This window comes from Tachysurus fulvidraco, chromosome 12 (genome assembly GCF_022655615.1).
Source record: "Tachysurus fulvidraco isolate hzauxx_2018 chromosome 12, HZAU_PFXX_2.0, whole genome shotgun sequence".
NCBI lineage: Eukaryota > Metazoa > Chordata > Actinopteri > Siluriformes > Bagridae > Tachysurus > Tachysurus fulvidraco.
In genome coordinates this window covers 24,317,204-24,342,203 of record NC_062529.1, presented here as the reverse complement: position 1 = coordinate 24,342,203, position 25,000 = coordinate 24,317,204, and the positions used below count along the sequence as shown (strand labels likewise).

The 25,000-nt window shown below is 43.3% G+C and overlaps 1 protein-coding gene across 3 annotated transcripts in view; it reads right to left on the bottom strand.

Annotated features, from left to right (window-relative positions):
• Window positions 1-25,000, bottom strand: part of dlgap2a (discs, large (Drosophila) homolog-associated protein 2a) — a 322,064-nt gene that overhangs the window by 174,986 nt on the left and 122,078 nt on the right. The gene's annotated exons all lie outside the window — the stretch shown is intronic.

Below are 25,000 nucleotides of genomic sequence, written 5' to 3'. Positions count from 1 at the left end.
ACACACTTCACACTGGGAAAATGACCACTGACACACTCCTCCCCGACACACTGACACACCAAAACACTGACACACTGCTCACTGACACACTGTTCACTGGCAAACTACACACGGGCACACTGACACACTGACTACTGCTCATTGACAGACTGCACACTGACACACTACACACTGGCACACTATACACTGAAACACTACACACTGCAAACTAACACACTTCTCACTGACACGCTGACATTACACACTGCTCACTGACACACTATACTCGGCACACTGCTCACTGACACACTATACTCGGCACACTGCTCACTACACACTGACACAACACTGCTCACTACACACTGACACAACACTGCTCACTACACACTGACACAACACTGCTCACTACACACTGACACAACACTGCTCACTACACACTGACACAACACTGCCCACTACACACTGACACAACACTGCTCACTGACACACTATACTCGGCACACCGCTCACTGACACATGATGCACCGAAACGCTGCACACTGACACACTTCTTACTGACACTACACACTGCTCCACACTGCTCAATGACACACTACACACTGCTCACTGACTCTACAAACTGCTCACTGACACACTTCTCACTGACACACAGTACACTGACCCACTGGCAAACTAAACATGACACACTGAACACTGACACACAACACACTGAAACACTACACAATGCTCACTGCCACACTGCGCACTGGCACGCTACACACTGCTCACTGACACTACACACTGCTCCACACTGCGCACTGACACGCTACACACTGCTCACTGACACTACACACTGCTCCACACTGCGCACTGACACGCTACACACTGCTCACTGACACTACACACTGCCACACTGCGCACTGGCACGCTACACACTGCTCACTGACACTACACACTGCTCCACACTGCGCACTGACACGCTACACACTGCTCACTGACACTACACACTGCTCACTGACACTACACACTGCTACACACTGCGCACTGACACTACACACTGCTCACTGACACTACACACTGCTACACACTGCTCACTGACACTACACACTGCTCACTGACACTACACACTGCTCCACACTGCGCACTGGCACGCTACACACTGCTCACTGACACTACACACTGCTACACACTGCGCACTGACACGCTACACACTGCTCACTGACACTACACACTGCTCCACACTGCTCACTGACACAACACACTGCTCCACACTGCTCACTGACACTACACACTGCTCACTGACACTACACACTGCTACACACTGCTCACTGACACTACACACTGCTCCACACTGCTCACTGACACTACACACTGCTCACTGACACTACACACTGCTCACTGACACTACACACTGCTCACTGACACTACACACTGCTCCACACTGCGCACTGGCACGCTACACACTGCTCACTGACACTACACACTGCTACACACTGCGCACTGACACGCTACACACTGCTCACTGACACTACACACTGCTCCACACTGCTCACTGACACAACACACTGCTCCACACTGCTCACTGACACTACACACTGCTACACACTGCTCACTGACACTACACACTGCTCCACACTGCTCACTGACACTACACACTGCTCACTGACACTACACACTGCTCACTGACACTACACACTGCTCACTGACACTACACACTGCTCCACACTGCGCACTGGCACGCTACACACTGCTCACTGACACTACACACTGCTACACACTGCGCACTGACACGCTACACACTGCTCACTGACACTACACACTGCTCCACACGGCGCACTGACACGCTACACACTGCTCACTGACACTACACACTGCTCCACACTGCTCACTGACACTACACACTGCTCACTGACACTACACACTGCTCCACACTGCTCACTGACACTACACACTGCTCACTGACACTACACACTGCTCCACACTGCTCACTGACACTACACACTGCTCCACACTGCTCACTGACACTACACACTGCTCACTGACACTACACACTGCTACACACTGCTCACTGACACTACACACTGCTCACTGACACTACACACTGCTACACACTGCTCACTGACACTACACACTGCTCACTGACACTACACACTGCTCACTGACACTACACACTGCTACACACTGCTCACTGACACTACACACTGCTACACACTGCGCACTGACACTACACACTGCTCTACACTGCTCACTGACACTACACACTGCTACACACTGCGCACTGACACTACACACTGCTACACACTGCTCACTGACACTACACACTGCTACACACTGCTCACTGACACTACACACTGCTCCACACTGCTCACTGACACTACACACTGCTACACACTGCTCACTGACACTACACACTGCTCACTGACACTACACACTGCTACACACTGCTCACTGACACTACACACTGCTACACACTGCTCACTGACACTACACACTGCTCTACACTGAGCACTGACACTACACACTGCTCACTGACACTACACACTGCTCCACACTGAGCACTGACACGCTACACACTGCTCACTGACACTACACACTGCTCACTGACACTACACACTGCTCCACACTGAGCACTGACACGCTACACACTGATACACTACAAAACGATACACTACATAATGCTTACTGACACACTGCAAACTGACACACTACACACTGGACACACTGCACACTGACACACTACAAACTGACACACTACACACTGACACACTGCAAACTGACACACTACACACTGGACACACTAAATACTGCACACTGAAACACTACACACTGACACTGACACACCACTGATACTACACACTACTCAGTGCTCACACTGACACACTACACACTGACACACTGCTCACTGACACACTACACACTGACACACTGCTCACTGACACACTACACACTGACACACTGCTCACTGACACACTACACACTGACACACTACCTACTGACACGGGTTTTTTGTTGTGTTATTTATTTTATTTGATTATCAATACAATTATTTATGTTCATCATTTAATATCTTTGTTGTGTTCTTACAAACTTTTAGGCAGCTTCTGTTACATTCATTAATACTTTGTGGGTTTGAAATAATTAATGTTACCGCTGGGTCAATTTGAAACATAAGTTTTAACAAACAATTTTAATTTTAATTTAAATAAATAAATTTAAACAAATCTCTCTCTCTCTCTCTCTCTCTCTCTCTCTCTCTCTCTCTCTCTCTCTCTCTCTCTCTCTCTCTCTCTCTCTCTCTCTCTCTCTCGATTGCCCAGCGGACGTGACACTTCCATCTTCTCACACAATCCCCTGACTCAAGCTGTCTGATGTGTTATCACACACACACACACACACACACACACACACACACACACACACACACACACACACACACACACACACACACACTAATGTCTAGAATGTGCAAAATTTAAAAACATTTAATTTATTTTGCCTTTTATCTCTTTTTCTCCTTAGTGTTCCACAATAACACACACACACACACACACACACACACACACACACACACACACACACACACACACACACACACACACGCCGTTGTGTCTGTGTATCTAAACTTGAGCAATTGTCTCTCAGACTAAAAGACAGCAGATATCCAAATTTATCTCACAGAGAGCAGAGAGTCTGCTTTAATCGGTCCTGGTCGTTTCTTCTGCTCGCTGCCTGCGTTATTAAAGACTCTCGGTCCCGTAGGCAGATTTTAGCTTTGTTTGTTCTCTGTGTGGAGCCAAAAAATGTCCCCGGGAAGATAAGAAAGCATGAAGCATGTGTCATTGTGAAGACTCTGAGAGAGAGAGAGAGAGAGAGAGAGAGAGAGAGAGAGAGAGAGAGAGAGAGAGAGAGAGAGAGAGAGAGACAATCCTCTACACAAAACTGCTGAGAATCAGAGGGAAGACACTTTCAGCTTCAACTTTCTTGAGAGACCTGCAGAGAAAGTTTCTGGAGTTAGATCTTCATTCTCCAGCATGATGTCAACACCAGATGGCCGCCTTCAGCATCCACCCAAAACCCTGAACACGGCAGCTCCTCTTTACTTCACACCAGTTCTACTGTTGGGCTGTAGATCAAACTCACAGACATGACGACTGCTTCGGTCTCTAACACTCCGTCACCTCTGACACACTCCAGCACACGGCGTCTTCTGTAGAACGTTACAGACCGACTGCTTCTCACCAAACTCACAACTCCTTTCGTGGCTTTAGTCCAGACACGTCTGTCGTTTTCATCTGGCAGACACACGTCTGTCGTTTTCATCTGTCAGACACACGTCTGTCGTTTTCATCTGTCAGACACACGTCTGTCGTTTTCATCTGTCAGACACACGTCTGTCGTTTTCATCTGTCAGACATACGTCTGTCGTTTTCATCTGTCAGACACACGTCTGTCGTTTTCATCTGTCAGACACGTCTGTCGTTTTCATCTGTCAGACACACGTCTGTCGTTTTCATCTGTCAGACACGTCTGTCGTTTTCATCTGTCAGACACACGTCTGTCGTTTTCATCTGTCAGACACGTCTGTCGTTTTCATCTGTCAGACACACGTCTGTCGTTTTCATCTGTCAGACATACGTCTGTCGATTTCATCTGTCAGACACGTCTGTCGTTTTCATCTGTCAGACACACGTCTGTCGTTTTCATCTGTCAGACACACGTCTGTCGTTTTCATCTGGCAGACACACGTCTGTCGTTTTCATCTGTCAGACATACGTCTGTCGATTTCATCTGTCAGACACGTCTGTCGTTTTCATCTGTCAGACACACGTCTGTCGTTTTCATCTGGCAGACACACGTCTGTCGTTTTCATCTGTCAGACACACGTCTGTCGTTTTCATCTGTCAGACACACGTCTGTCGTTTTCATCTGTCAGACACACGTCTGTCGTTTTCATCTGTCAGACACACGTCTGTCGTTTTCATCTGGCAGACACACGTCTGTCGTTTTCATCTGTCAGACACACGTCTGTCGTTTTCATCTGTCAGACACACGTCTGTCGTTTTCATCTGTCAGACACGTCTGTCGTTTTCATCTGTCAGACATACGTCTGTCGTTTTCATCTGTCAGACACACGTCTGTCGTTTTCATCTGTCAGACACACGTCTGTCGTTTTCATCTGTCAGACACACGTCTGTCGTTTTCATCTGTCAGACACACGTCTGTCGTTTTCATCTGTCAGACACACGTCTGTCGTTTTCTCAGCAGGAAAATAGATCCTGCATTAACGTTTACATCTACTGTAGATTTACTCGGAGTTAAAGAGCAGAGTAAAAGCCAAGCTGGAAGATTCAGCAATATCTGGTGCTATATAACTGTGTGTGTATGTGTGTGTGTGTGTGTGTGTGTGTGTGTGTGTGTGTGTGTGTGTGTGTGTGTGTGTGTGTGTGTGTGTGTATGTTTAATTATTTGTATCTGTCTTTCTGTCTGTCTGTCTGTTTGTCTGTCTGTCTGACTGTCTGTCTGTTTGTCTCTGTCTGTGTGTCTGTCTGTCTGTCTGTTTGTCTGACTGTCTGTCTGTTTGTCTCTGTCTGTCTGTCTGTCTGTGTGTCTGTCTGTCTGTTTGTCTCTGTCTGTCTGTCTGTCTGTCTGTCTGTCTGTCTGTTTGTTTGTCTCTGTCTGTGTGTCTGTCTGTGTGTCTGTCTGTTTGTCTCTGTGTGTCTGTTTGTCTCTGTCTGTGTGTCTGTCTGTCTGTTTGTCTCTGTCTGTCTGTCTGTCTGTCTGTCTGTCTGTTTGTTTGTCTCTGTCTGTGTGTCTGTCTGTGTGTCTGTCTGTTTGTCTCTGTGTGTCTGTGTGTCTGTTTGTCTCTGTCTGTGTGTCTGTCTGTCTGTTTGTCTCTGCCTGTGTGTCTGTCTGTGTGTCTGTCTGTTTGTCTCTGTGTGTCTGTGTGTCTGTTTGTCTCTGTCTGTGTGTCTGTCTGTCTGTTTGTCTCTGCCTGTGTGTCTGTGTGTCTGTCTGTCTGTCTGTCTGTCTGTTTGTCTCTGCCTGTGTGTCTGTCTGTCTGTCTGTCTGTCTGTCTGTCTGTCTATCTATCTATCTATCTATCTATCTATCTATCTATCTATCTATCTATCTATCTATCTATCTACTGTATGTATCTATTTATTGTTTGTTTGTTTGTTTGTTTGTTTTCTTTAAATGACTCAGGTCAGATCTTGGTTACTAAGGTAACGTGTTAATATACTGCTTTATACACTGCATGTTGGAACGTCAACCGAGGGCCCGATTATCGTGTTAAACACACAGTTTAACAGAAATCTGCCATTAAAGTGTACAGTGTGTGTGTGTGTGTGTGTGTGTGTGTGTGTGTGTGTGTGTGTGTGTGTGTGTGTGTGTGTGTGTGTGTGTGTGTGTGTGACAGCACTTCCCATCACACATCCCCTCCTGAGGCAGTTCTAAGGTCATGGTGGTCATTAAGTGAGTGAATTTGATTAGGTTTTAATCCAATAAGAAGGCCAGCATGAGCTCCGCTGATTCCCCACATGAACTACAGCGCAGGCTGCAAATAATATGGATAATCACGACTCGGACCATGTCCCAAAACACACACACACACACACACACACACACACACACACGCACACACACGCAGCACTGAGCAACATTTCAGGATCTGAACAGATGCAGGAAGTGATTATAAATGAAGGAGTCCAGCAGAAGCCTCACATCACACATCCACACCACGCTGCTGTTCTCTTCAGCTGGGACTGCGGTTATTCTGGGATGGTGTTGATTCTCCTGCAGAGGCGTTTTCTCTCTCCGGTTTAACACCGCGTGCGGTTTCTCTTCCCTTATTTACATCTAATGACTGTCCAAATACTGTATGGTAAAGTGTGTGCTTTAGAGAACGGAGGAGCGAGCAGCAAAGCGTGACAGACGCTAGCATGCTGACACAAAAGCATGAGAGAAAGAGAGACGGTGAGAGTGAGAGACAGAGCCAGAACAATATGAGAATGCAAAAGAGTGACAGAAGGAGAGAGAGCAGGAAAGAGAGATAGACAGATTGAGTATGAGTGACAGAGAAAGAAAGAGAGAAGTATGGCAGAGACGGGAAGAGAGACGAGACTGAAAAAAAGCACAGAATAAGAAAGAGCAAGGGATGGAGAGAAAGAGAGAGACAGTGAGTGAGGATAGAGAGATAGAGCACATAGAGAGTTTAGGAAACGTCATTAGCACCTCGGTGCACATGCACACACAGTTTCCTGTGAGAGTGATAAGAGCCATTTGAGTGTGAAGCACTGAACGAAGCCCCGCCCCTGTAACAAGCACAGCCAATCAGCAGGAAGCAGGAACACAGCTCTGCGTCCGAAACCCTGTACGACCCTGTGAGTCCAGTCACGGTGTCCAACAGCCAATCAGAACTGTCATCCTCCACTTCGGTTTTCCGTCGTCCGCCATACTTACTGTATTCTTCCATTATACGCCATCTGTTTTTTTCTATCTTCTTCCCTGTTTGTTTTTCTCTCATCCGCATTATTTGTTCTGTCATCTGCCATATTTCTGTCCGCCGTGCTTCTTTTTCTCTGTCGTTTCCCATGTTTCTTTGTCACTACTTTGTTTTTAAATCACAGCTGTTCGTGGAAAAAGCAGACTGACAGACTGAGGACCGATAAACGATAAACGGATAAAAAGTACGATGGGATGTTCATTCATAATTAAAACTTTTAATAATTGTGCTGATTATATAGATGGTTTTTAACAGATACAAGTAATTTGTAAATTGCTCGCTAGCGGGTGAATTGCTCGCTAGCGGGTGAATTGCTCGGTAGCGGGTGAATTGCTCGCTAGCGGGTGAATTGCTCGGTAGCGGGTTAATTGCTCGCTAGCGGGTGAATTGCCCGCTAGCGGGTTAATTGCTCGCAAGCGGGTGAATTGCTCGGTAGCGGGTGAATTGCTCGCTAGCGGGTGAATTGCTCGGTAGCGGGTTAATTGCTCGCTAGCGGGTGAATTGCTCGCTAGCGGGTGAATTGCTCGCAAGCGGGTGAATTGCTCGCTAGCGAGTAAATTGCTCGCTAGCTACAATTTCAGGATTAGCGGGTGCAACTGGGTTTCAGACGCGGCGCTGTCTGTTAGCAGCGTGATGACCAAAGGCAGGTAGGTGTAATCATCCAGTCAAACTGAAGAGGCTCTGGGCAAGAGTTTGTCTTCAACACACACACACACACACACACACACACACACACACACACACACACACACACACACACACGCAAAGCCAAAAGTGTTCCCTCGGGTTTAGCAAGATGAGCGAAATTAAAAATGAAGAAAAGCAAGGCCCACTCACCTTCTGCTTCAGCACACAGCATGCACTGTGACTCTATGCGAGGACGCGGCAGAGAAAACAAGGAGACAAGAGAGACAAACGGTGAAGCCCGAGCAAAGCCGAGCGCCGGAAGCCTTCAAAGCGCCCGTTCGCGATACGGAGAAGGAACACGTTCTGTCCTATACAGCTATTATAAGAGGGGAAACTCTTTTAAAGCCACGCTTCTCACACCACAGAGCGTTTCCTGGTCACCGTACGTAACCTCTGTCTGAGCGAGAGGACACATCGTCCTCTCAGATAAAAAGAAAGATAAAAAACATCTCTGTGAGGTGATGTAACACATTACGATAAATCGGCGGCTCTACTCGAATTACCGAGGCACGATTACGGATCACGAGTGAATCCATTATTTAAAAAGAAGAGCAGATAATCAGGACAGCGGAGTTCATCGAGAGGAAACAGAGGAGCTGACGGACGGATTCGACATACTCCAACGGAACATGATCGAAATTTCACACCTAGTCATCTGTCAGGCAAATCTGATTAGTTTGCTATTCTGGTTCGGTTTCACATCATACATTAGTAAACAAACACCGGCTGAGGTAAAGGTAGAGATCAGAACGTTCTTCTGAATCTAATCTTCCATACGAGGCTCAGAAACATGGGAAGAAAAAATGATTCTGTATCTGAATCTGAAATGAATCAAAGTGATTCATTTGGTTTATTTGATTTTTTTGGTTTTTATTTCACAAAGGATATAAGGAAATGAAGATCGAGGGGATTGTAGGGAAGTTGTACAACCTCCATTCACAGGTCGGGAAATACGAAAAGAGAAAAAGGAATATGAATCTGAATCAAATTCAAAGTGATTCTTTTGGTTAATTTTGCACTTTTGGGTTGATTACAGACCTGCACAAAATAAAAGTAAACATTATCTGAGGGGAGGATATGAGGTAAAAAACAAAAAAAAATTGTTGTAAAAGTTTCATTCATTGTTCCGAAATATGGCAAGAAAAAAGAAAAGAAAAAAAAGATTCAAAGGTTCTGAATCTAAATCAAAATGATTCATTCAGTTCCTTTAGATTTTAGTTTCACACCGAACAAAATCGAGCGAGTATCGGCCGGGGGGAGTTTAGGAGTGGAAACCTTCTTGTACGACTTTCATTCACAGGTCAGGAAATACGAAAAGAGAAAAAGGAATCTGAATCTGAATCAAATTCAAAGTGATTCTTTTGGTTAATTTTGCACTTTTGGGTTGATTACAGACCTGCACAAAATAAAGTAAACATTATCTGAGGGGAGGATATGAGGTAAAAAAAAGAAAAAAAAAAACATTGTTCATTGTTGTAAAAGTTTCATTCATTGTTCCGAAATATGGCAAGAAAAAAAAAGATTCAAAGGTTCTGAATCTAAATCAAAATGATTCATTCGGTTCCTTTAGATTTTAGTTTCACACCGAACAACATCGAGCGAGTATCGGCCGGGGGGGAGTTTAGGAGTGGAAACCTTCTTGTACGACCTTCATTCACTAGTTAGAAATATGGAGAGAGAAAATCAAATCTGATTCACTTTGAATCAAATTCAAAGTGATTCATAACGTTCGGTTCATATGCCCGTTCGAACCCGCTTTAAAATATAGGGCGTATATTTATATTGATATCGATGAAAAGTTTCTTCTAAAATTTTAATTAATTGATTAAAAATATTCCATCCGAAAAGTTCCAGAATATGAAACGGAGTCAACGTGATTCATTTGGATCGTTTGCTGTTTTGGAGGCAAGTCATAAATTTGTCTTACAAAAAAATATATCACATGATGTCATGACTTAGAAATAATGTGAGTTTATAATTCAAAGTAATCGTATGAGCTGATTAACTCACAGCCTCCCAGATCTCACGGTCTCACAGCGACCTTACGGAAAATTCACGGCGATATGTTAAAAACGCTGGAATTATTAAAGGTTTTACTTTTGAACTCATGATTATTTTACCTACAAGCTCTCTGTGTTATTTAATCGAGTGGTTTGTTGTTTAATGATAAATCTGCATGATTAGAAAATACAATCGTTTCTCAGCGTCTCGCTGCGTTAATGAACCGTTGGGTTAAATAAACAGCAGCGATTTGTTATGAACCTGAGAGTGGGAGCTTTGTGAACTGCATGAGGTGTGTGAGAGCTGTATGTGAGCTCTGTGTGTGAGAGCTGTATGTGAGCACTGTGTGTGAGAGCTGTATGTGAGCACTGTGTGTGAGAGCTGTATGTGAGCTCTGTGTGTGAGAGCTGTATGTGAGCACTGTGTGTGAGAGCTGTATGTGAGCTCTGTGTGTGAGAGCTGTATGTGAGCACTGTGTGTGAGAGCTGTACTGTATGTGAGCTCTGTGTGTGAGAGCTGTATGTGAGCTCTGTGTGTGAGAGCTGTATGTGAGCTCTGTGTGTGAGAGCTGTATGTGAGCACTGTGTGTGAGAGCTGTATGTGAGCTCTGTGTGTGAGAGCTGTATGTGAGCACTGTGTGTGAGAGCTGTATGTGAGCTCTGTGTGTGAGAGCTGTACTGTATGTGAGCTCTGTGTGTGAGAGCTGTACTGTATGTGAGCACTGTGTGTGAGAGCTGTATGTGAGCACTGTGTGTGAGAGCTGTATGTGAGCACTGTGTGTGAGAGCTGTATGTGAGCACTGTGTGTGAGAGCTGTATGTGAGCTCTGTGTGTGAGAGCTGTATGTGAGCTCTGTGTGTGAGAGCTGTATGTGAGCACTGTGTGTGAGAGCTGTATGTGAGCTCTGTGTGTGAGAGCTGTACTGTATGTGAGCTCTGTGTGTGAGAGCTGTACTGTATGTGAGCTCTGTGTGTGAGAGCTGTACTGTATGTGAGCACTGTGTGTGAGAGCTGTATGTGAGCTCTGTGTGTGAGAGCTGTATGTGAGCACTGTGTGTGAGAGCTGTATGTGAGCACTGTGTGTGAGAGCTGTATGTGAGCACTGTGTGTGAGAGCTGTACTGTATGTGAGCACTGTGTGTGAGAGCTGTATGTGAGCACTGTGTGTGAGAGCTGTATGTGAGCACTGTGTGTGAGAGCTGTATGTGAGCACTGTGTGTGAGAGCTGTATGTGAGCACTGTGTGTGAGAGCTGTATGTGAGCTCTGTGTGTGAGAGCTGTATGTGAGCACTGTGTGTGAGAGCTGTATGTGAGCACTGTGTGTGAGAGCTGTATGTGAGCACTGTGTGTGAGAGCTGTATGTGAGCTCTGTGTGTGAGAGCTGTATGTGAGCACTGTGTGTGAGAGCTGTATGTGAGCACTGTGTGTGAGAGCTGTATGTGAGCACTGTGTGTGAGAGCTGTATGTGAGCACTGTGTGTGAGAGCTGTATGTGAGCACTGTGTGTGAGAGCTGTATGTGAGCACTGTGTGTGAGAGCTCTCCTGTTCTCTGCTATTTATCCCTGAAAAGCTGAGCTAATTAGCTGATTAACTCGGGCTTGCGTCTGAGAAAAGAGCCGGAATTCAGATGAGAGTCAAGACCGAGAGAAAAAACGGTGCGCTACAAAGGCAGCTTTTGTAGCATTGTCCTGTCTTTATCTCACTCAATCACACACACACACACACACACACACACACACACACACACACACACACACACAAAAAAAACCCCACAAAAGCAACACTGTAATTCTCTCATCAGCAAAAATATATCATGAATATATCTAAAGCATACGATAAACGCTTAGCGACGCCAGAGCGAGCCGTCTGCGCTACGTTAAAGCTCAAACCGCTCGTCTGCTCTGTCTCTATCTGCGAGAGAAAAGGTTCGTCTGCACATTTGGCTCCGTAACTAACTCCGATCTTAGCCTCGTGCACACACACACACCACACAGCGAGAAGCGCTAGTCAGCTGCGATAATTAGCTTCTCTCTTTTCTCAGGTTCTTTTTTTTTGTTTTCTCACAAACACGCAATCTTTCTTTAGCGCCGTGCTAACAGGAAAGTTTATTACTTTATTATGTAATAGTGAGAGATACGGAGACAGACAGTAACGGTACAGACAGTCATTTTTTCCGTTTTGTCTTTCTATTAAACATTCATTCATTCAGTTTCTACCACTTATCCGAACTTCTCGGGTCACGGGGAGCCTGTGCCTATCTCAGGCGTCATCGGGCATCGAGGCAGGATACACCCTGGACGGAGTGCCAACCCATCGCAGGGCACAAACACACACACACTCTCTCATTCACACACACACTCACACACTCAGGACAATTTTCCAGAGATGCCAATCAACCTACCATGCATGTCTTTGGACCGGGGGAGGAAACCGGAGTACCCGGAGGAAACCCCGAGGCACGGGGAGAACATGCAAACTCCACACACACAAGGTGGAGGCGGGAATCGAACCCCCGACCCTGGAGGTGTGAGGCGAACATGCTAACCGCTAAGCCACCGTGCCCCCCCTCCCTCTATTAAACAAAATCTAATTAATACATTTTTTTAAACAGTAGCAAAGTAACTAATAATAATTCAACCAACACTTCTCTAAAAATGGAAGATGAAAAAAATCATTATAATGGATTTATGAATATTCATTAGCATCTTGATGTGGCTAACACAAACCGGCTAGTTAACCACCAATAAATACAAAGAGGTTCACGAGACATTAGTGTGACTGTTATTTCCACACCTCAAACATGCATCATGGTTGCATTTAAGGGCAGCTAGTTGGAATCGAAGTATCACGTTTACACATGCATCATCTCCAATGTGTGTGTGTGTGTGTGTGTCTGTGTGTGTACGTACGAGTGTGTGTACGTGTGTGTGGCCTCCTCTCAAGAAATCATGCTAATTTACATAAACATTAGCTTTAAATAATTCGTTGAAATCCTGTCCAGATGTGTTTCCACACATACACACATTCACACACACAAACACACACACATGCATCATCTACAGTGTGTGTGTGTGTGTGTGTGTGTGTGTGTGTGTGTGCACGTGTGTGTGTGTTTGTGTGTATACGTGTGTGTGGCCTCCGCTCAAGGAAACATGCTAATTCACATAAACATTAGCTCTAAATAATACGTTGAAATCCTGTCCAGATGTGTTTCCACACATACATTCACACACACACACACACACACACACACACACACACACACACACACACACACACACACACACACACACAAAAGCATGTTACTCTATTTCAATGAGTATTGATTTTGAGTCGTAGTCGTTCCTCGGCTCGGCTGAATGATCCCTGAAGAGCTGAAAGAGCACTTCTACTGCAACAGCTGAATGACCGCATGCTCACACACTTCATACACACTCAAGTCAGACGAAATCACCAAGTCCAGATGCAGAAAATCAACCAAGATGCTAAAGTTTGCTTTGTTTGTTCGCCGCTAACGAGGAATGACTTTGTCTTTGTCACAAATTCTTCATTGTCCACGTCTAGTTTTTCATACTGGAACTTTATGTCTAAAGATGAACTAAACTTCAGTATGTCGCCATTTTGGACGACCAGCTTATATCTTATATATCTCCAGAGACCTGGAGCCTATTCCAGAAACACTGGTTTATCACAGGGCAGCAAAGGAACATCACACACTTATTAGGAACGCTAAAGGAACCTAGGTGACCTTGGGGAACTTTAAAGTCATGATTTGGAGAGTTGGAAGAAAAATGGGCAACCTAGAGGAAACCCAAATGGACTCAGGAACTAAAACCCAAGTGAGATGGTAATGTTTCCCATCTGTAACCCTACTGTATACGATGCTCATTTTGGCATCATTCTGCCATTTCAGCATTTAGGTAGGTTTATAAAATCATAGTACTAGTCCAGGGGTCGGCAAACCCGAGCCCCCGGAGCCGCAAGTGGCTCTTTCATCCCTCTGCTGCGGCTCCCTGTAGATTTGGAAAATAAATATTTAATTTAAATTGAATTTTATTTTAGTTGGATAGTTTTTTTTAAAAAAAAAATGAAATTCTAATATTATGATGCTCTTGTAACATTCAAATAAACTTAATTTTTTTCTCGCTCAAAATACGCGTGATAACCGCCGACTTGCGAAATCCGACACACAGAAGCAGACGCATTTTTGGTTCGCTGCAGCCGGCAAGTTAAAATTTTGATGTCATGAATACGAAGAGGACTCGATTAGACGTTGGACATTTTAATAGAAAGTAACCTTCGACCCAGCGTCTTTTTTTGTTAAGGTTAGTTCAAACTGTTCAAAACAATTTTGTTTGCCTGCAGAATTTTTTTTTTTATTTTTACTCGGTAGTTCATTGATTCATAAATGCAACACACTACAGTTATTTCTATACTTTCCATGAAGGTAAAAAAACGATATATGCAGCGTTCTCTTTATTTTAGAGGTCAAATGGGTTTTGTGTTTTTTGTTCTGTGGGAAATGAGTCCAAATGGCTCCCTGATCTAGACATACAGACTGAGGGATAATAAATCTTTTCCCTAGAGGCCAAAATAATGTTTCCTCCTGTTTGTGTTGGGTTCATGTTGATGATTAAACGTCTTTGTCATGTCTCACTCCACAGTGGTGTTAATATGAAGCTCTCATTAAAGTAGAATTTGTAGAGTTTTGTCACTACTTGTTTTTTTCACTACAATACTAAAAGCGATATATTAATTCATTCATTCATTCATTTTCTACCGCTTACCCGAACTTTTCGGGTCACGGGGAGCCTGTGCCTATCTCAGGCGTCATCGGGCATCGAGGCAGGATACACCCTGGACGGAGTGCCAACCCATCACAGGGCACACACACGCTCTCATTCACTCACACACACACACACTACGGACAATTTTCCAGAGATGCCAATCAACCTACCATGCATGTCTTTGGACCGGGGGAGGAAACTGGAGTACCCGAAGGAAACCCCCGAGGCACGGGGAGAACATGCAAACTCCACACACACAAGACGGAGGCAGGATTCGAACCCCCAACCCTGGAGGTGTGAGGCAAACATGCTAACCACTAAGCTCAGGCGTCATCGAGCATCGAGGCAGGATACACCCTGGACGGAGTGCAAACCCATCGCAGGGCACACACACACACTCATTCACTCACACACTCACACAATACGGACAATTTTCCAGAGATGCCAATCAACCTACCATGCATGTCTTTGGACCAAGGGAGGAAACCAGAGGACCCGGAGGAAACATGCAAACTCCACACACACAAGGCAGAGGCGGGATAAATAACGTAAATGAATAATGTAAATGTAAATAAAAAGCAGCTCAGATTTATCTTTAACACTAAAAATCAGTGTAAGATTATCAACAGAGGGAAAAACACGCGTCTAAATCACACCGAAAGAACGACAGACTCACAGACACAACATCAGTCTTTCTTTACACCGAACAAAAACGTCTGCCTAAATCGATTTATCCAGTGTACTGTGAAAAAAAAAGTTAAATATGTTAAATAAACAATACAATAACCTAATGAAAGCTAATATTAAATAAACACAGCAGAAAAGTTTCCCACAACATCCCAAATTCTCCCGCACATACTGTACATACAGGCAACAAAGCACCACTTCTTCTTCTTTGAATTAACGTTCATGCTAAAATGCCATGAGACTCTCTAGCTAATTGCTGACAGAACTTTACCCCACTCGGTATCTTCCATAGAAGGTCCTATTAGCTGATAGCTTGAGCATTGATTAGAACAGTCAGTGCTTCGTACAGATAGATCGATAAAACTCTGTCACTATCCCAAAGTTTGATCACTTTGTTTTTTTATTCCTTTGTGTTTGCTTAGGTAAAAAAAACACGAGTGAATCCACTTTCTCGTAACTCCTGCACACTAGTAATTATGCTATGAAGTATCTCAGTGCAGATATAGCATCATAAACAGCAACACCTGATTTTCTGAGAATAAATAGAAACTCTAGCTCACCGCAGAAATCGCTTTCTTCTACAGACGTCTTCGTGCCGTCGTGTCAGCATGTTCTCCTTGTTTTTTAATTCCTCGATCTTGTACAGTCCTATTCTCCTGCTGATCAAAGCATCAAAGATGATGCAAAGCAGGTAGGGGGCAGAGTGTGTGTGAGGACCAGGTGCTTAAACACAGAATGGAAGAAAATGAGTGCATGCTGTGTGTGTGTGGCCATTATGAGCTTGTCTGAGTCACTCATTTGCTGTAGGGCTATTGAGGGAAATCACTTTGCTTTTGGATGTGAACATTTTCAGACAAATTTACTTTTTCTTTGCGTAACTGGCCAAGAAACACACACACACACACACACACACACACACACACACACACACACACACACACACACACACACACACACCCTTAATCATGTGCTTTTGTCAGATTTCCTTCCACTTCATAAATAAGACTAGAGAAGGACAACAATAGGTTATTTTCGTGTGCTATAGATGCAGAAGTGGTAAGGCTTCCAGGAAGACTTGGTGTATACCCTAGAACACCTGGCCAATCTGCCAGAAGGCAATCACATTGACTGTATGCCCTAGATACCTAACTTTTCAATTTACTAATACTGATCTGCGGGGCTCGGTGGCTTAGTGGGTAGCACGTTTGCCTCATACCTCCAGGGCTGGGGTTCGATTCCCGCCTCCGCCTTGTGTGTGTGTGGAGTTTGCATGTTCTCCCCGTGCCTCGGAGGTTTCCTTCAGGTACTCCGGTTTCCTCCCCCGGTCCAAAGACATGCATGGTAGGTTGATTGGCATCTCTGGAAAATTGTCTGTAGTGTATGATTGCGTGAGTGAATGACGCCTAGGCACAGGCTCCCCGTGACCCAAGAAGTTTGGGTAAGCGGTAGAAAACGAGTGAGTGAGTAATACTGATCTGTGCCTATGTACTCTACATGCACCAGTATACCCTAAGTCAGAGGTCGGCAACCTTAAACACTCAAACTTGTGGCTCCGGTTGCCGATGCCTGCCCTAAGTGCACAAGTGGTAAAGTTGCAACAAAAGTTTTCATACCGGTGGCACAGATGTGCAGATTTCCCATATGTATGCTGTATGTTCTCCCTGTGCCTCAGTGATTCCTCTGGGTAATCCGGAGCAGTGGGCAGCCATTTATGCTGCGGTGCCTGGGGAGCAGTTGGGGTTAGATTCGGTGCCTTGCTCAAGGGCACCTAAGTCGTGGTATTGCCGGCCGGAGACTCGAACCCACAACCTTAGAGTTAGGAGTCAAACTCTCTAGGAGTCAAACTCTCAGTGGTCATATTGCCAAAAAAGGGCACATACTGTATGTAAGTGCAATGCCCTGAGTGATCATCTTACCCAAAGACATATAAATGGTGTTAAACCCTAGTTATGCAAGTGTCTTGCTACTAATAGGAATGAATATGTGTGTGCAGATGCCCTGGGTACTGTAGTGGGCAAGATGCCAAGAGTACTTAATGCTTATGCCCCAGGTACACAAGTAACGATGTTACTAATCGTGATCTCATGAGATACTTGTATTCTAATTGCCAAGAAGCACTCAAGATGGTTTGTGGTGGACACTTGCTCAGGTTGCTAAAAGGGGCCCATATTTAATTGTGTTTTGTTACCCAGAGCTGTAGCACAGGTGCATAAATGATCAAGGCTTTGCTCTAGTTGATAAAGTTGCCAAAAATGGGCAGTGCCTTAAGTGCACAGGTAGTCGGGTTGCCATAACAAGCAGATGCCCTTATCTACCTTCAGATCAGCTCCAGATGCACATTGATCTAATGTATACAGGTGAGCAGTCGATCCTTGCTCAAGGCCCATCACTGAACGATTAGTGGCTCTGAGATTTGACTTTCTGAACATCTAAAACACTGAGCTACCACTTTTCCATAAAGAACAGTGTCCTTAGTTCTCTTGTGATAAATAAGAAAGGACGCATAATATTGCCATAGGTACCCAACACACCAAGCTAGTAATGGGTTGCCAAGAGGGTTCTGGACTGTTGTCCTAGGTGTACATGTGTTGCCAAGTGATGTTCTTTTGTGTGTGTGACAAGTTGCCACGTGATCAAGTTATCAAAAGGTATCTGTATACTGGGGAAAATGCAGACCTTCACAACCCATGATGTATGACCCTGTGGCCTGTGGTCAAGTTGCCAAGATAAACCCTTGTGTAAGCTCTGAACAAGTCCAAGTTGGCAAGAAGCCACAAGTGCTCTGTGTGCAGTGATGAACAACCAATTTCTTGATTCTGCAAATGCAGACTTTCTGAGGTCCTCCACCACCCCAGTTCCCCCTTGAGTGATACCTCTGTGTCCGTGAGTGTCATCAGCATACGAGTATTCAGGCTGTGCAAAGTCTGCTTTCTCAGTGACAGCTCTCTGAGACTGTGTGAGAGGCATGAAGACTGATGTGCCCCTTCATGGATGAACAATTTTACATCTTATTGGACCATCTATCATGGAGTTTTTGCCCTCTGGTCCTTCGTATCAGTGCTCCTTTTACGGACAACAACAGTTTCCCGCTCACATTTTTTGTCCTTTATCTCTCTCCTTTTGATCTTCTTTCCATCACCCCATTCTTTATATGTTTGGGCCGAGTAACTTTGGCTTATTTTTCATTTCTTTGTCAAAAAATACCTAATTCAAAGTGACTTAAGAGAGGTGGAATCTTGTCAATGCCAAAAGTTGAGCAGGTAGATGCTATGAACCTTGCTCAAGGCTTAAGTACTAGAATTTCAAATCCCAACCTTCCAGTCACTAGCACAGAACTTCACACACTGCAGTATGAAAGATGTGAGTAAATCTTTTAATCTCAGATGTGCGAGGGACAGCAAGAGAGATTGAGAAAGTAGGTAGGTTTAACTAAAGAGAAGACAAAAGAGAAGATCTTCCTCAGGTGGAACTCATGAGGATGTTCTAACTGTGTCATCTATGATCCAAGTCACCGAACATCCGGCGATGTTCAAAGGCAAGCAAACTAATCTGATCTAGCTGTTTCTGATTCAGTCAAAAAGTGTACATTACATAAAACTAACACTTGGTGGTAGCTTAGTGGTTAAGGTGTTTGTTTACTGATCCGAAAGCCATGAGGTCGAATCCCAGGGCCACCAAGCTGTCACTCCTGGGTCCCTGAGCAAGGCCCTTAACCCTCAATTGTTTAGCTGTATAAATGAGAGAAATGTAACTCACTCTGGATAACGGTATCTGCTAATTGCAATTTCTTCTCAGTTAGCTCTTACATGCATTATCGTCCTTCCTTCTTTCAGTCATTTCTGAAAGCTGTATTTGACTATATAGCCTTCTGGATAGCAAACTCGGCCATCGCTCACGATGCGACGTGTGTGGATTTGTATTAATTAAGCTACAAGAACATTAGTGAGATCAGACTCTGATGTTGAAGAAACTCCAGTTTCGAGTTCATCCCAAAGGTTTTCAGTGGGGTTGAGTCAGAGTCAGGACACTCTTGCCTCTTTTCCACCAAAAAGAACCGGGTGCTGGTTCAGAGCTAGCGCTAGTGCTGGTTTAAAGTTGGTTCCACTGGCGAACCTTCTAAGGACCGGTTTGCCTTTCCACCGGCTAGAGAGCATCACAGAGCCGAGTGTGATGTCACTGTATACGTGTCACGTTACACAGCAACGTTAGCGCAGCAGCGACAAACACAAACACAACAACAATGACGGATGTTGCTTTACTGTTAATGCTCATGGCTTTGTGAACCTACATCGGCATCCAAATGCGGCGAATAAAACGTGTACGTGCAGCTCTGTGTAATCTGTATAAACGGAGGTTGTAATCGATAAAGTACATAACATTATTTTATCGTTAACACAGAAAAATATTTAGCCTTAGCATGTAGCTACCTTCTATCATGTGTGCTGATAATGTATCATATCGCGGTAACGTAAAAATGTATTAAACATTAGTAAACTTAAGGTACATTATCACAAGTGCTAACAGTAGCCCCGCCCCCAGCTCCTGACGCAAGCGGTTCTTAAGTCTAGTCCAGCAACGTTTTGGTGCTACTTAAGAACCACGTTTCCTGGTTCGGAGCCGGTGCTTTGGCGGTCGAAACAGAAAGAACTGGTTCTAAATTAGGCTCTGGCTCCGAACCAGCACTCGAACTGCCTCGGTGGAAAAGGGGCATCTGTAAAGGACACTGGAGTTCCTTCACATCAACCTTCATGTGTTCATGGAGTTTAGGGCTTTGTGTACAGTGAAGGGAAACTAATCGTAATAAAATTCTAGACAATTGTGTACAAATTTACGACCGCAATTTGGTGAAGAACCACGTCTGAGTGTGACGGTCGATGCTTCGCATACTTTTGCCCAGTGTCGATCATTTAATTAAACATAAAACCTAGAAGTAATGATATCTTTTCTTCTTATCGACTCCTCAAGCAGAAAACCTCTGAAGGGTCACTACACAAATCTCAGCGTTTCTGCATCTCTGACTACACTTCTGATTAATCCACCACTCGTGTCATTAAGTCAGTTCCGGGTTTAGAACGATACGCTTTAAGTCCGTCCTAATTTTTTCATCTTGCTCATAATCGATGAATCGTTTTTTACCATCTCCTAGATGAAAGATTTGGAATGCAAAATGCAGATTAGTTTTAAGAGCACAGCGTCATGAAATTGCGCATGAAGAAGCAGACCGATGAAGCTCTGTGTTGATTCCCCAAACTTTAACTGAATTCATGTCCTTTATTATTTATGTTTAATTAACACTTTCCTGAAGAGCAGATAGGAAGCAGTTGATGGATCAGGTGAGATGGAGGAGTTTGACAAGGTAAGAAGTTCTTTTGAGCTAAGAACTATATTATCGATGGTAGATTCAAAAGCAATAATCTTTCCAAAAAATAAGGAATAAAATATTCATGTCGTAGTGTTGGTGGGGAACTATGGAAACTATCGAGTTTCATATGAATATACTGTAGAAATCACTAAAGGGACTAATAAATAAAAATACTGTGCATTACCGGTCTAAAGTTTGGACGCAGTGGATGAAAGATTATTTTTTTATTTTCTAATTATTACTATAACAGGAAATAGTAAACATGAAGACTTTCAATCCGCAGGGGTGTACAAACTTTTGACCAGCAGTGTGAGTCAATATGTATGGTTTGTATTTAAGTGTTTAAACCTTATTACTGTATTCTCTCTTTCCATATACCTTCCTTCACTGTACCGGCTCCATGATTCCATTGTACTGGTTTCACAATTTGATTCAATTTGATTCAATGTACTGGTTCATGATTTGATTCAGTTCACTGTACTGGTTCATGATTTTATAAATTTTATTTTACTGCACCGGCTTTACGATTCAATTCGTCCCACAGAACTGGCTTCACAACTCTATTCAGTTCACTGAACTGGTTCACAGTTTGATTCAATTTCATTCACTGAACTGGATTCACAACTCGAGTCAGTTCACTGAACTGGTTCACAGTTTGATTCAATTTGATTCACTGAACCGACTTCACAACTCTATTCAGTTCACTGAACTGGTTCACAGTTTGATTCAATTTGATTCACTGAACCGACTTCACAACTCTATTCAGTTCACTGAACTGGTTTACAGCTTGATTCAATTTGATTCACTGAACTGGCTTCACAACTCGATTCAGTTCACTGAACTGGTTTACAGTTTGATTCAATTTGATTCACTGAACTGGCTTCATGACTCGATTCGGTTCACTGTACCGGTTCACAGTTCCGTTCAGTTTGATTCACTGTACTGGCTTCATAACTCGATTCGGTTCACTGTACCGCCTTTAAAATATGATTCCTTTTGATTCACTGAACTGGCTTCATGACTCGATTCGGTTCACTGCACTAGTTCAAGATTTGATTTGATCTATTTCACTGTACTTGCTTCATGATTCGATTTTGTCACTATATTATCGACGGTAGTTTCCAAAGCAATAAACTTTTTTAAAAAGTAAGGAATAAATTACAGTATTCATGTCGTAGTGTTGGTGGAAAATAATTAACTACGTGATGGTGTGATGACACGGAGTCACTGTTATCATCCTGCTTCTGATTAATTTCCAGTAACACCATGTTTTATTTCTCTTACACCATGAAAAAAGTTCACTACACAATCACTTTACGTTTAAACGCATTAAAAAGCTCTGGAACATCCGAACATGACCACTTCCTCCACCTCTTCTCTCTGAAACTAACAGCACATACATGTGGTGCTCTCAGTGTTCTTTCAACCCTCACATCCAACCGCTCCGCCTCTTATTTCCCAGCAAGCACCTGGCACCCTGATACGCATCAGACATCTTCCTGTTTGTACGGCTAACATCATCAACACGATATTCACTAACAAAATGGGCCATGTGGTGCTCTCTGTGCTCCTGCTACCCCACGCCGCTAACCACTCTGCCTCTTATTTCCCAGCATGCATCTGGCACCCATCACAGGCCATCTTGTAGAGGAGGAGGCTCTGAAAGTGCGCCGCTGGGAACCCAGCCAAAGAGCTTGCCAGCGTGCTACTGTCCCCAAAATAAATACCAGGATCTTTAATAGAGGAAATTGCATTTAGCATTCGCATCCAACGAGACGTGAAAGAAGAGGAAGATATTTCAGAGATTAGCATAAAGAGTCAGTGATCGATGAGCCGCGTTGCACCGAGCAAACTCAGCCATCACAGATATAAAGAAGAGAAACGAAAAAATCCACAAAAAAAATAATCTACCGAGATATCTCATGCTTATTAGCCATTCTCATGCTTATTTGTTAATCGATGCTGTACTGTGAGATGTTACGTCGTGCATCGTTATTGCTAGCGCGATTACAATGGGGTTTCAGAGGAGAAAACGATTCAGTGATTTGAATCACCGAACCGAGTGAATCGTTTGAATCATAAAACGATTCACTGGTTCACTGAGAAACCTGGAGCAGACCAGGTGGAGTAAAGATAACAGATGTTTGATTAAAAATATGCAAAACAACTATTTCAGCTTTAACGTGAAGTTTCTCCTTTCTCGTGAATGCTAATGAGCGGTTCGGCTGTCCGGCCGTGAGAAGCGTGACCCTGAAGCACTTCGCCTTCGCTCATGTTTGCATCCCGATTCATAACCTGATCTCAGACTCCACGGTAAAAAGTTTACACAAACTACAGAAGGTCTGGAGTAGAATGTGGAATGGTTTTATTTTTAAGCGACACATAAATTACAGTATGCTAAACTATGCACAGACACATGCTGAGCTGATCACACTGTTTATTTTAAAAGGTATCCTCGTGTTCCTGTGTTGGTTTCTCGCTAATTTCCTGTCAGACGCTTTTTCTTTTAGATTCCTTTTCCTCCCCCTCATAAGAGCAGCGTTAAGTAAGAAATAAACCTTGTACTGTATATATTTAGGACAATACTTCACAGTGATGTCGGTAGTGTGATATGGCATTTCAGGAAGGAAACTATCAAGTTTCATATGAATATCGAAATCACTAAAGGGACTAATAAATAAAAATACTGTGCATTACCGGTCTAAAGTTTGGACGCAGTGGATGAAAGATTATTTTTTTATTTTATAATTATTACTAAAAAAGGAAATAGTAAACATGAAGACTTTCAGCAGGGGTGTACAAACTTTTGACCAGCAGTGTGAGTCAGTATGTATGGTTTGTATTTAAATTTATTTTATTGTTCATTGTACTGGTTTCACAATTTGATTCAATTTGATTCAATGTACTGGTTCACGATTTGATTCAATTTGATTCAATGTACTGGTTTACGATTTGATTCAATTTGATTCAATGTATTGGTTCACAATTTAATTCAGTTCAATGTACTGGTTCATGATTTTATACATTTTATTTTACTGCACCGGCTTTACAATTCAATTCGTCCCACAGAACTGGCTTCACAACTCGATTCAGTTCACTGAACTGGTTTACAGTTTGATTCAATTTGATTCAGTGAACTGCCTTCACAACTCGATTCAGTTCACTGAACTGGTTCACATTTCCATTCAGTTTGATTCACTGAACTGGCTTCATAACTCGATTTGGTTTACTGTACAACCTTTAAAATATGATTCCATTTGATTCACTGAACAGGCTTCATGACTCGATTCGGTTCACTGTACCGGTTCATTATTTGATTTGATCTATTTCACTGGCTTTACCATTTGATTTAGTTTAATTCACTGAACTGGCTTCATGACTCGATTCGGTTCACAGTACTGGCTTTACAATTCGATTCAATTTGATTCAATGTATTAGGTTCATGATTTGATTCAATTTGGTTCATTGTACTGGTTCACTATTCGATTCAATTTGATTCAATGTTCTGGCTTCACAATTCATTTCAATCTTATTCTCAGAATATTTAGAAGTAATTTAAAAAAAAAACTTTATAATTTTAAGATTTTGACTAAAAATACTCCTATTTTTATTTGTGAATTCTTTTTTTTTTTTTAGTAAGTAAATAAATAAATAAATAAATAAATAAATAAATGTATCAACATTTTTAGTCAGTAAAAGTATTTGCCCCTGGGAAATGATTAATCAAATCATTATGAGCTTCTTATCAGAGGCGTCACTTTTAGTACCGTTTCTAGGTGGACTTTCTGACACTGCAGCTTTCTCAGGAACTCGAGTGTGCATTTTAAATCCTGGGTTTCGGGAATATTTTTAGGTTTTTCTAAAAGGAAAAAAGACTGATGAACAAATTTGTTGCTAGGCAACAAATGATGTTTTTACCCACTGAGTGTGCTTTATATCAGATGTTAGAGAAAGAAATTCTGAATTTACATTTACGGCATTTAGCAGACGCCCTTATCCAGAGCGACTTACAGTTTA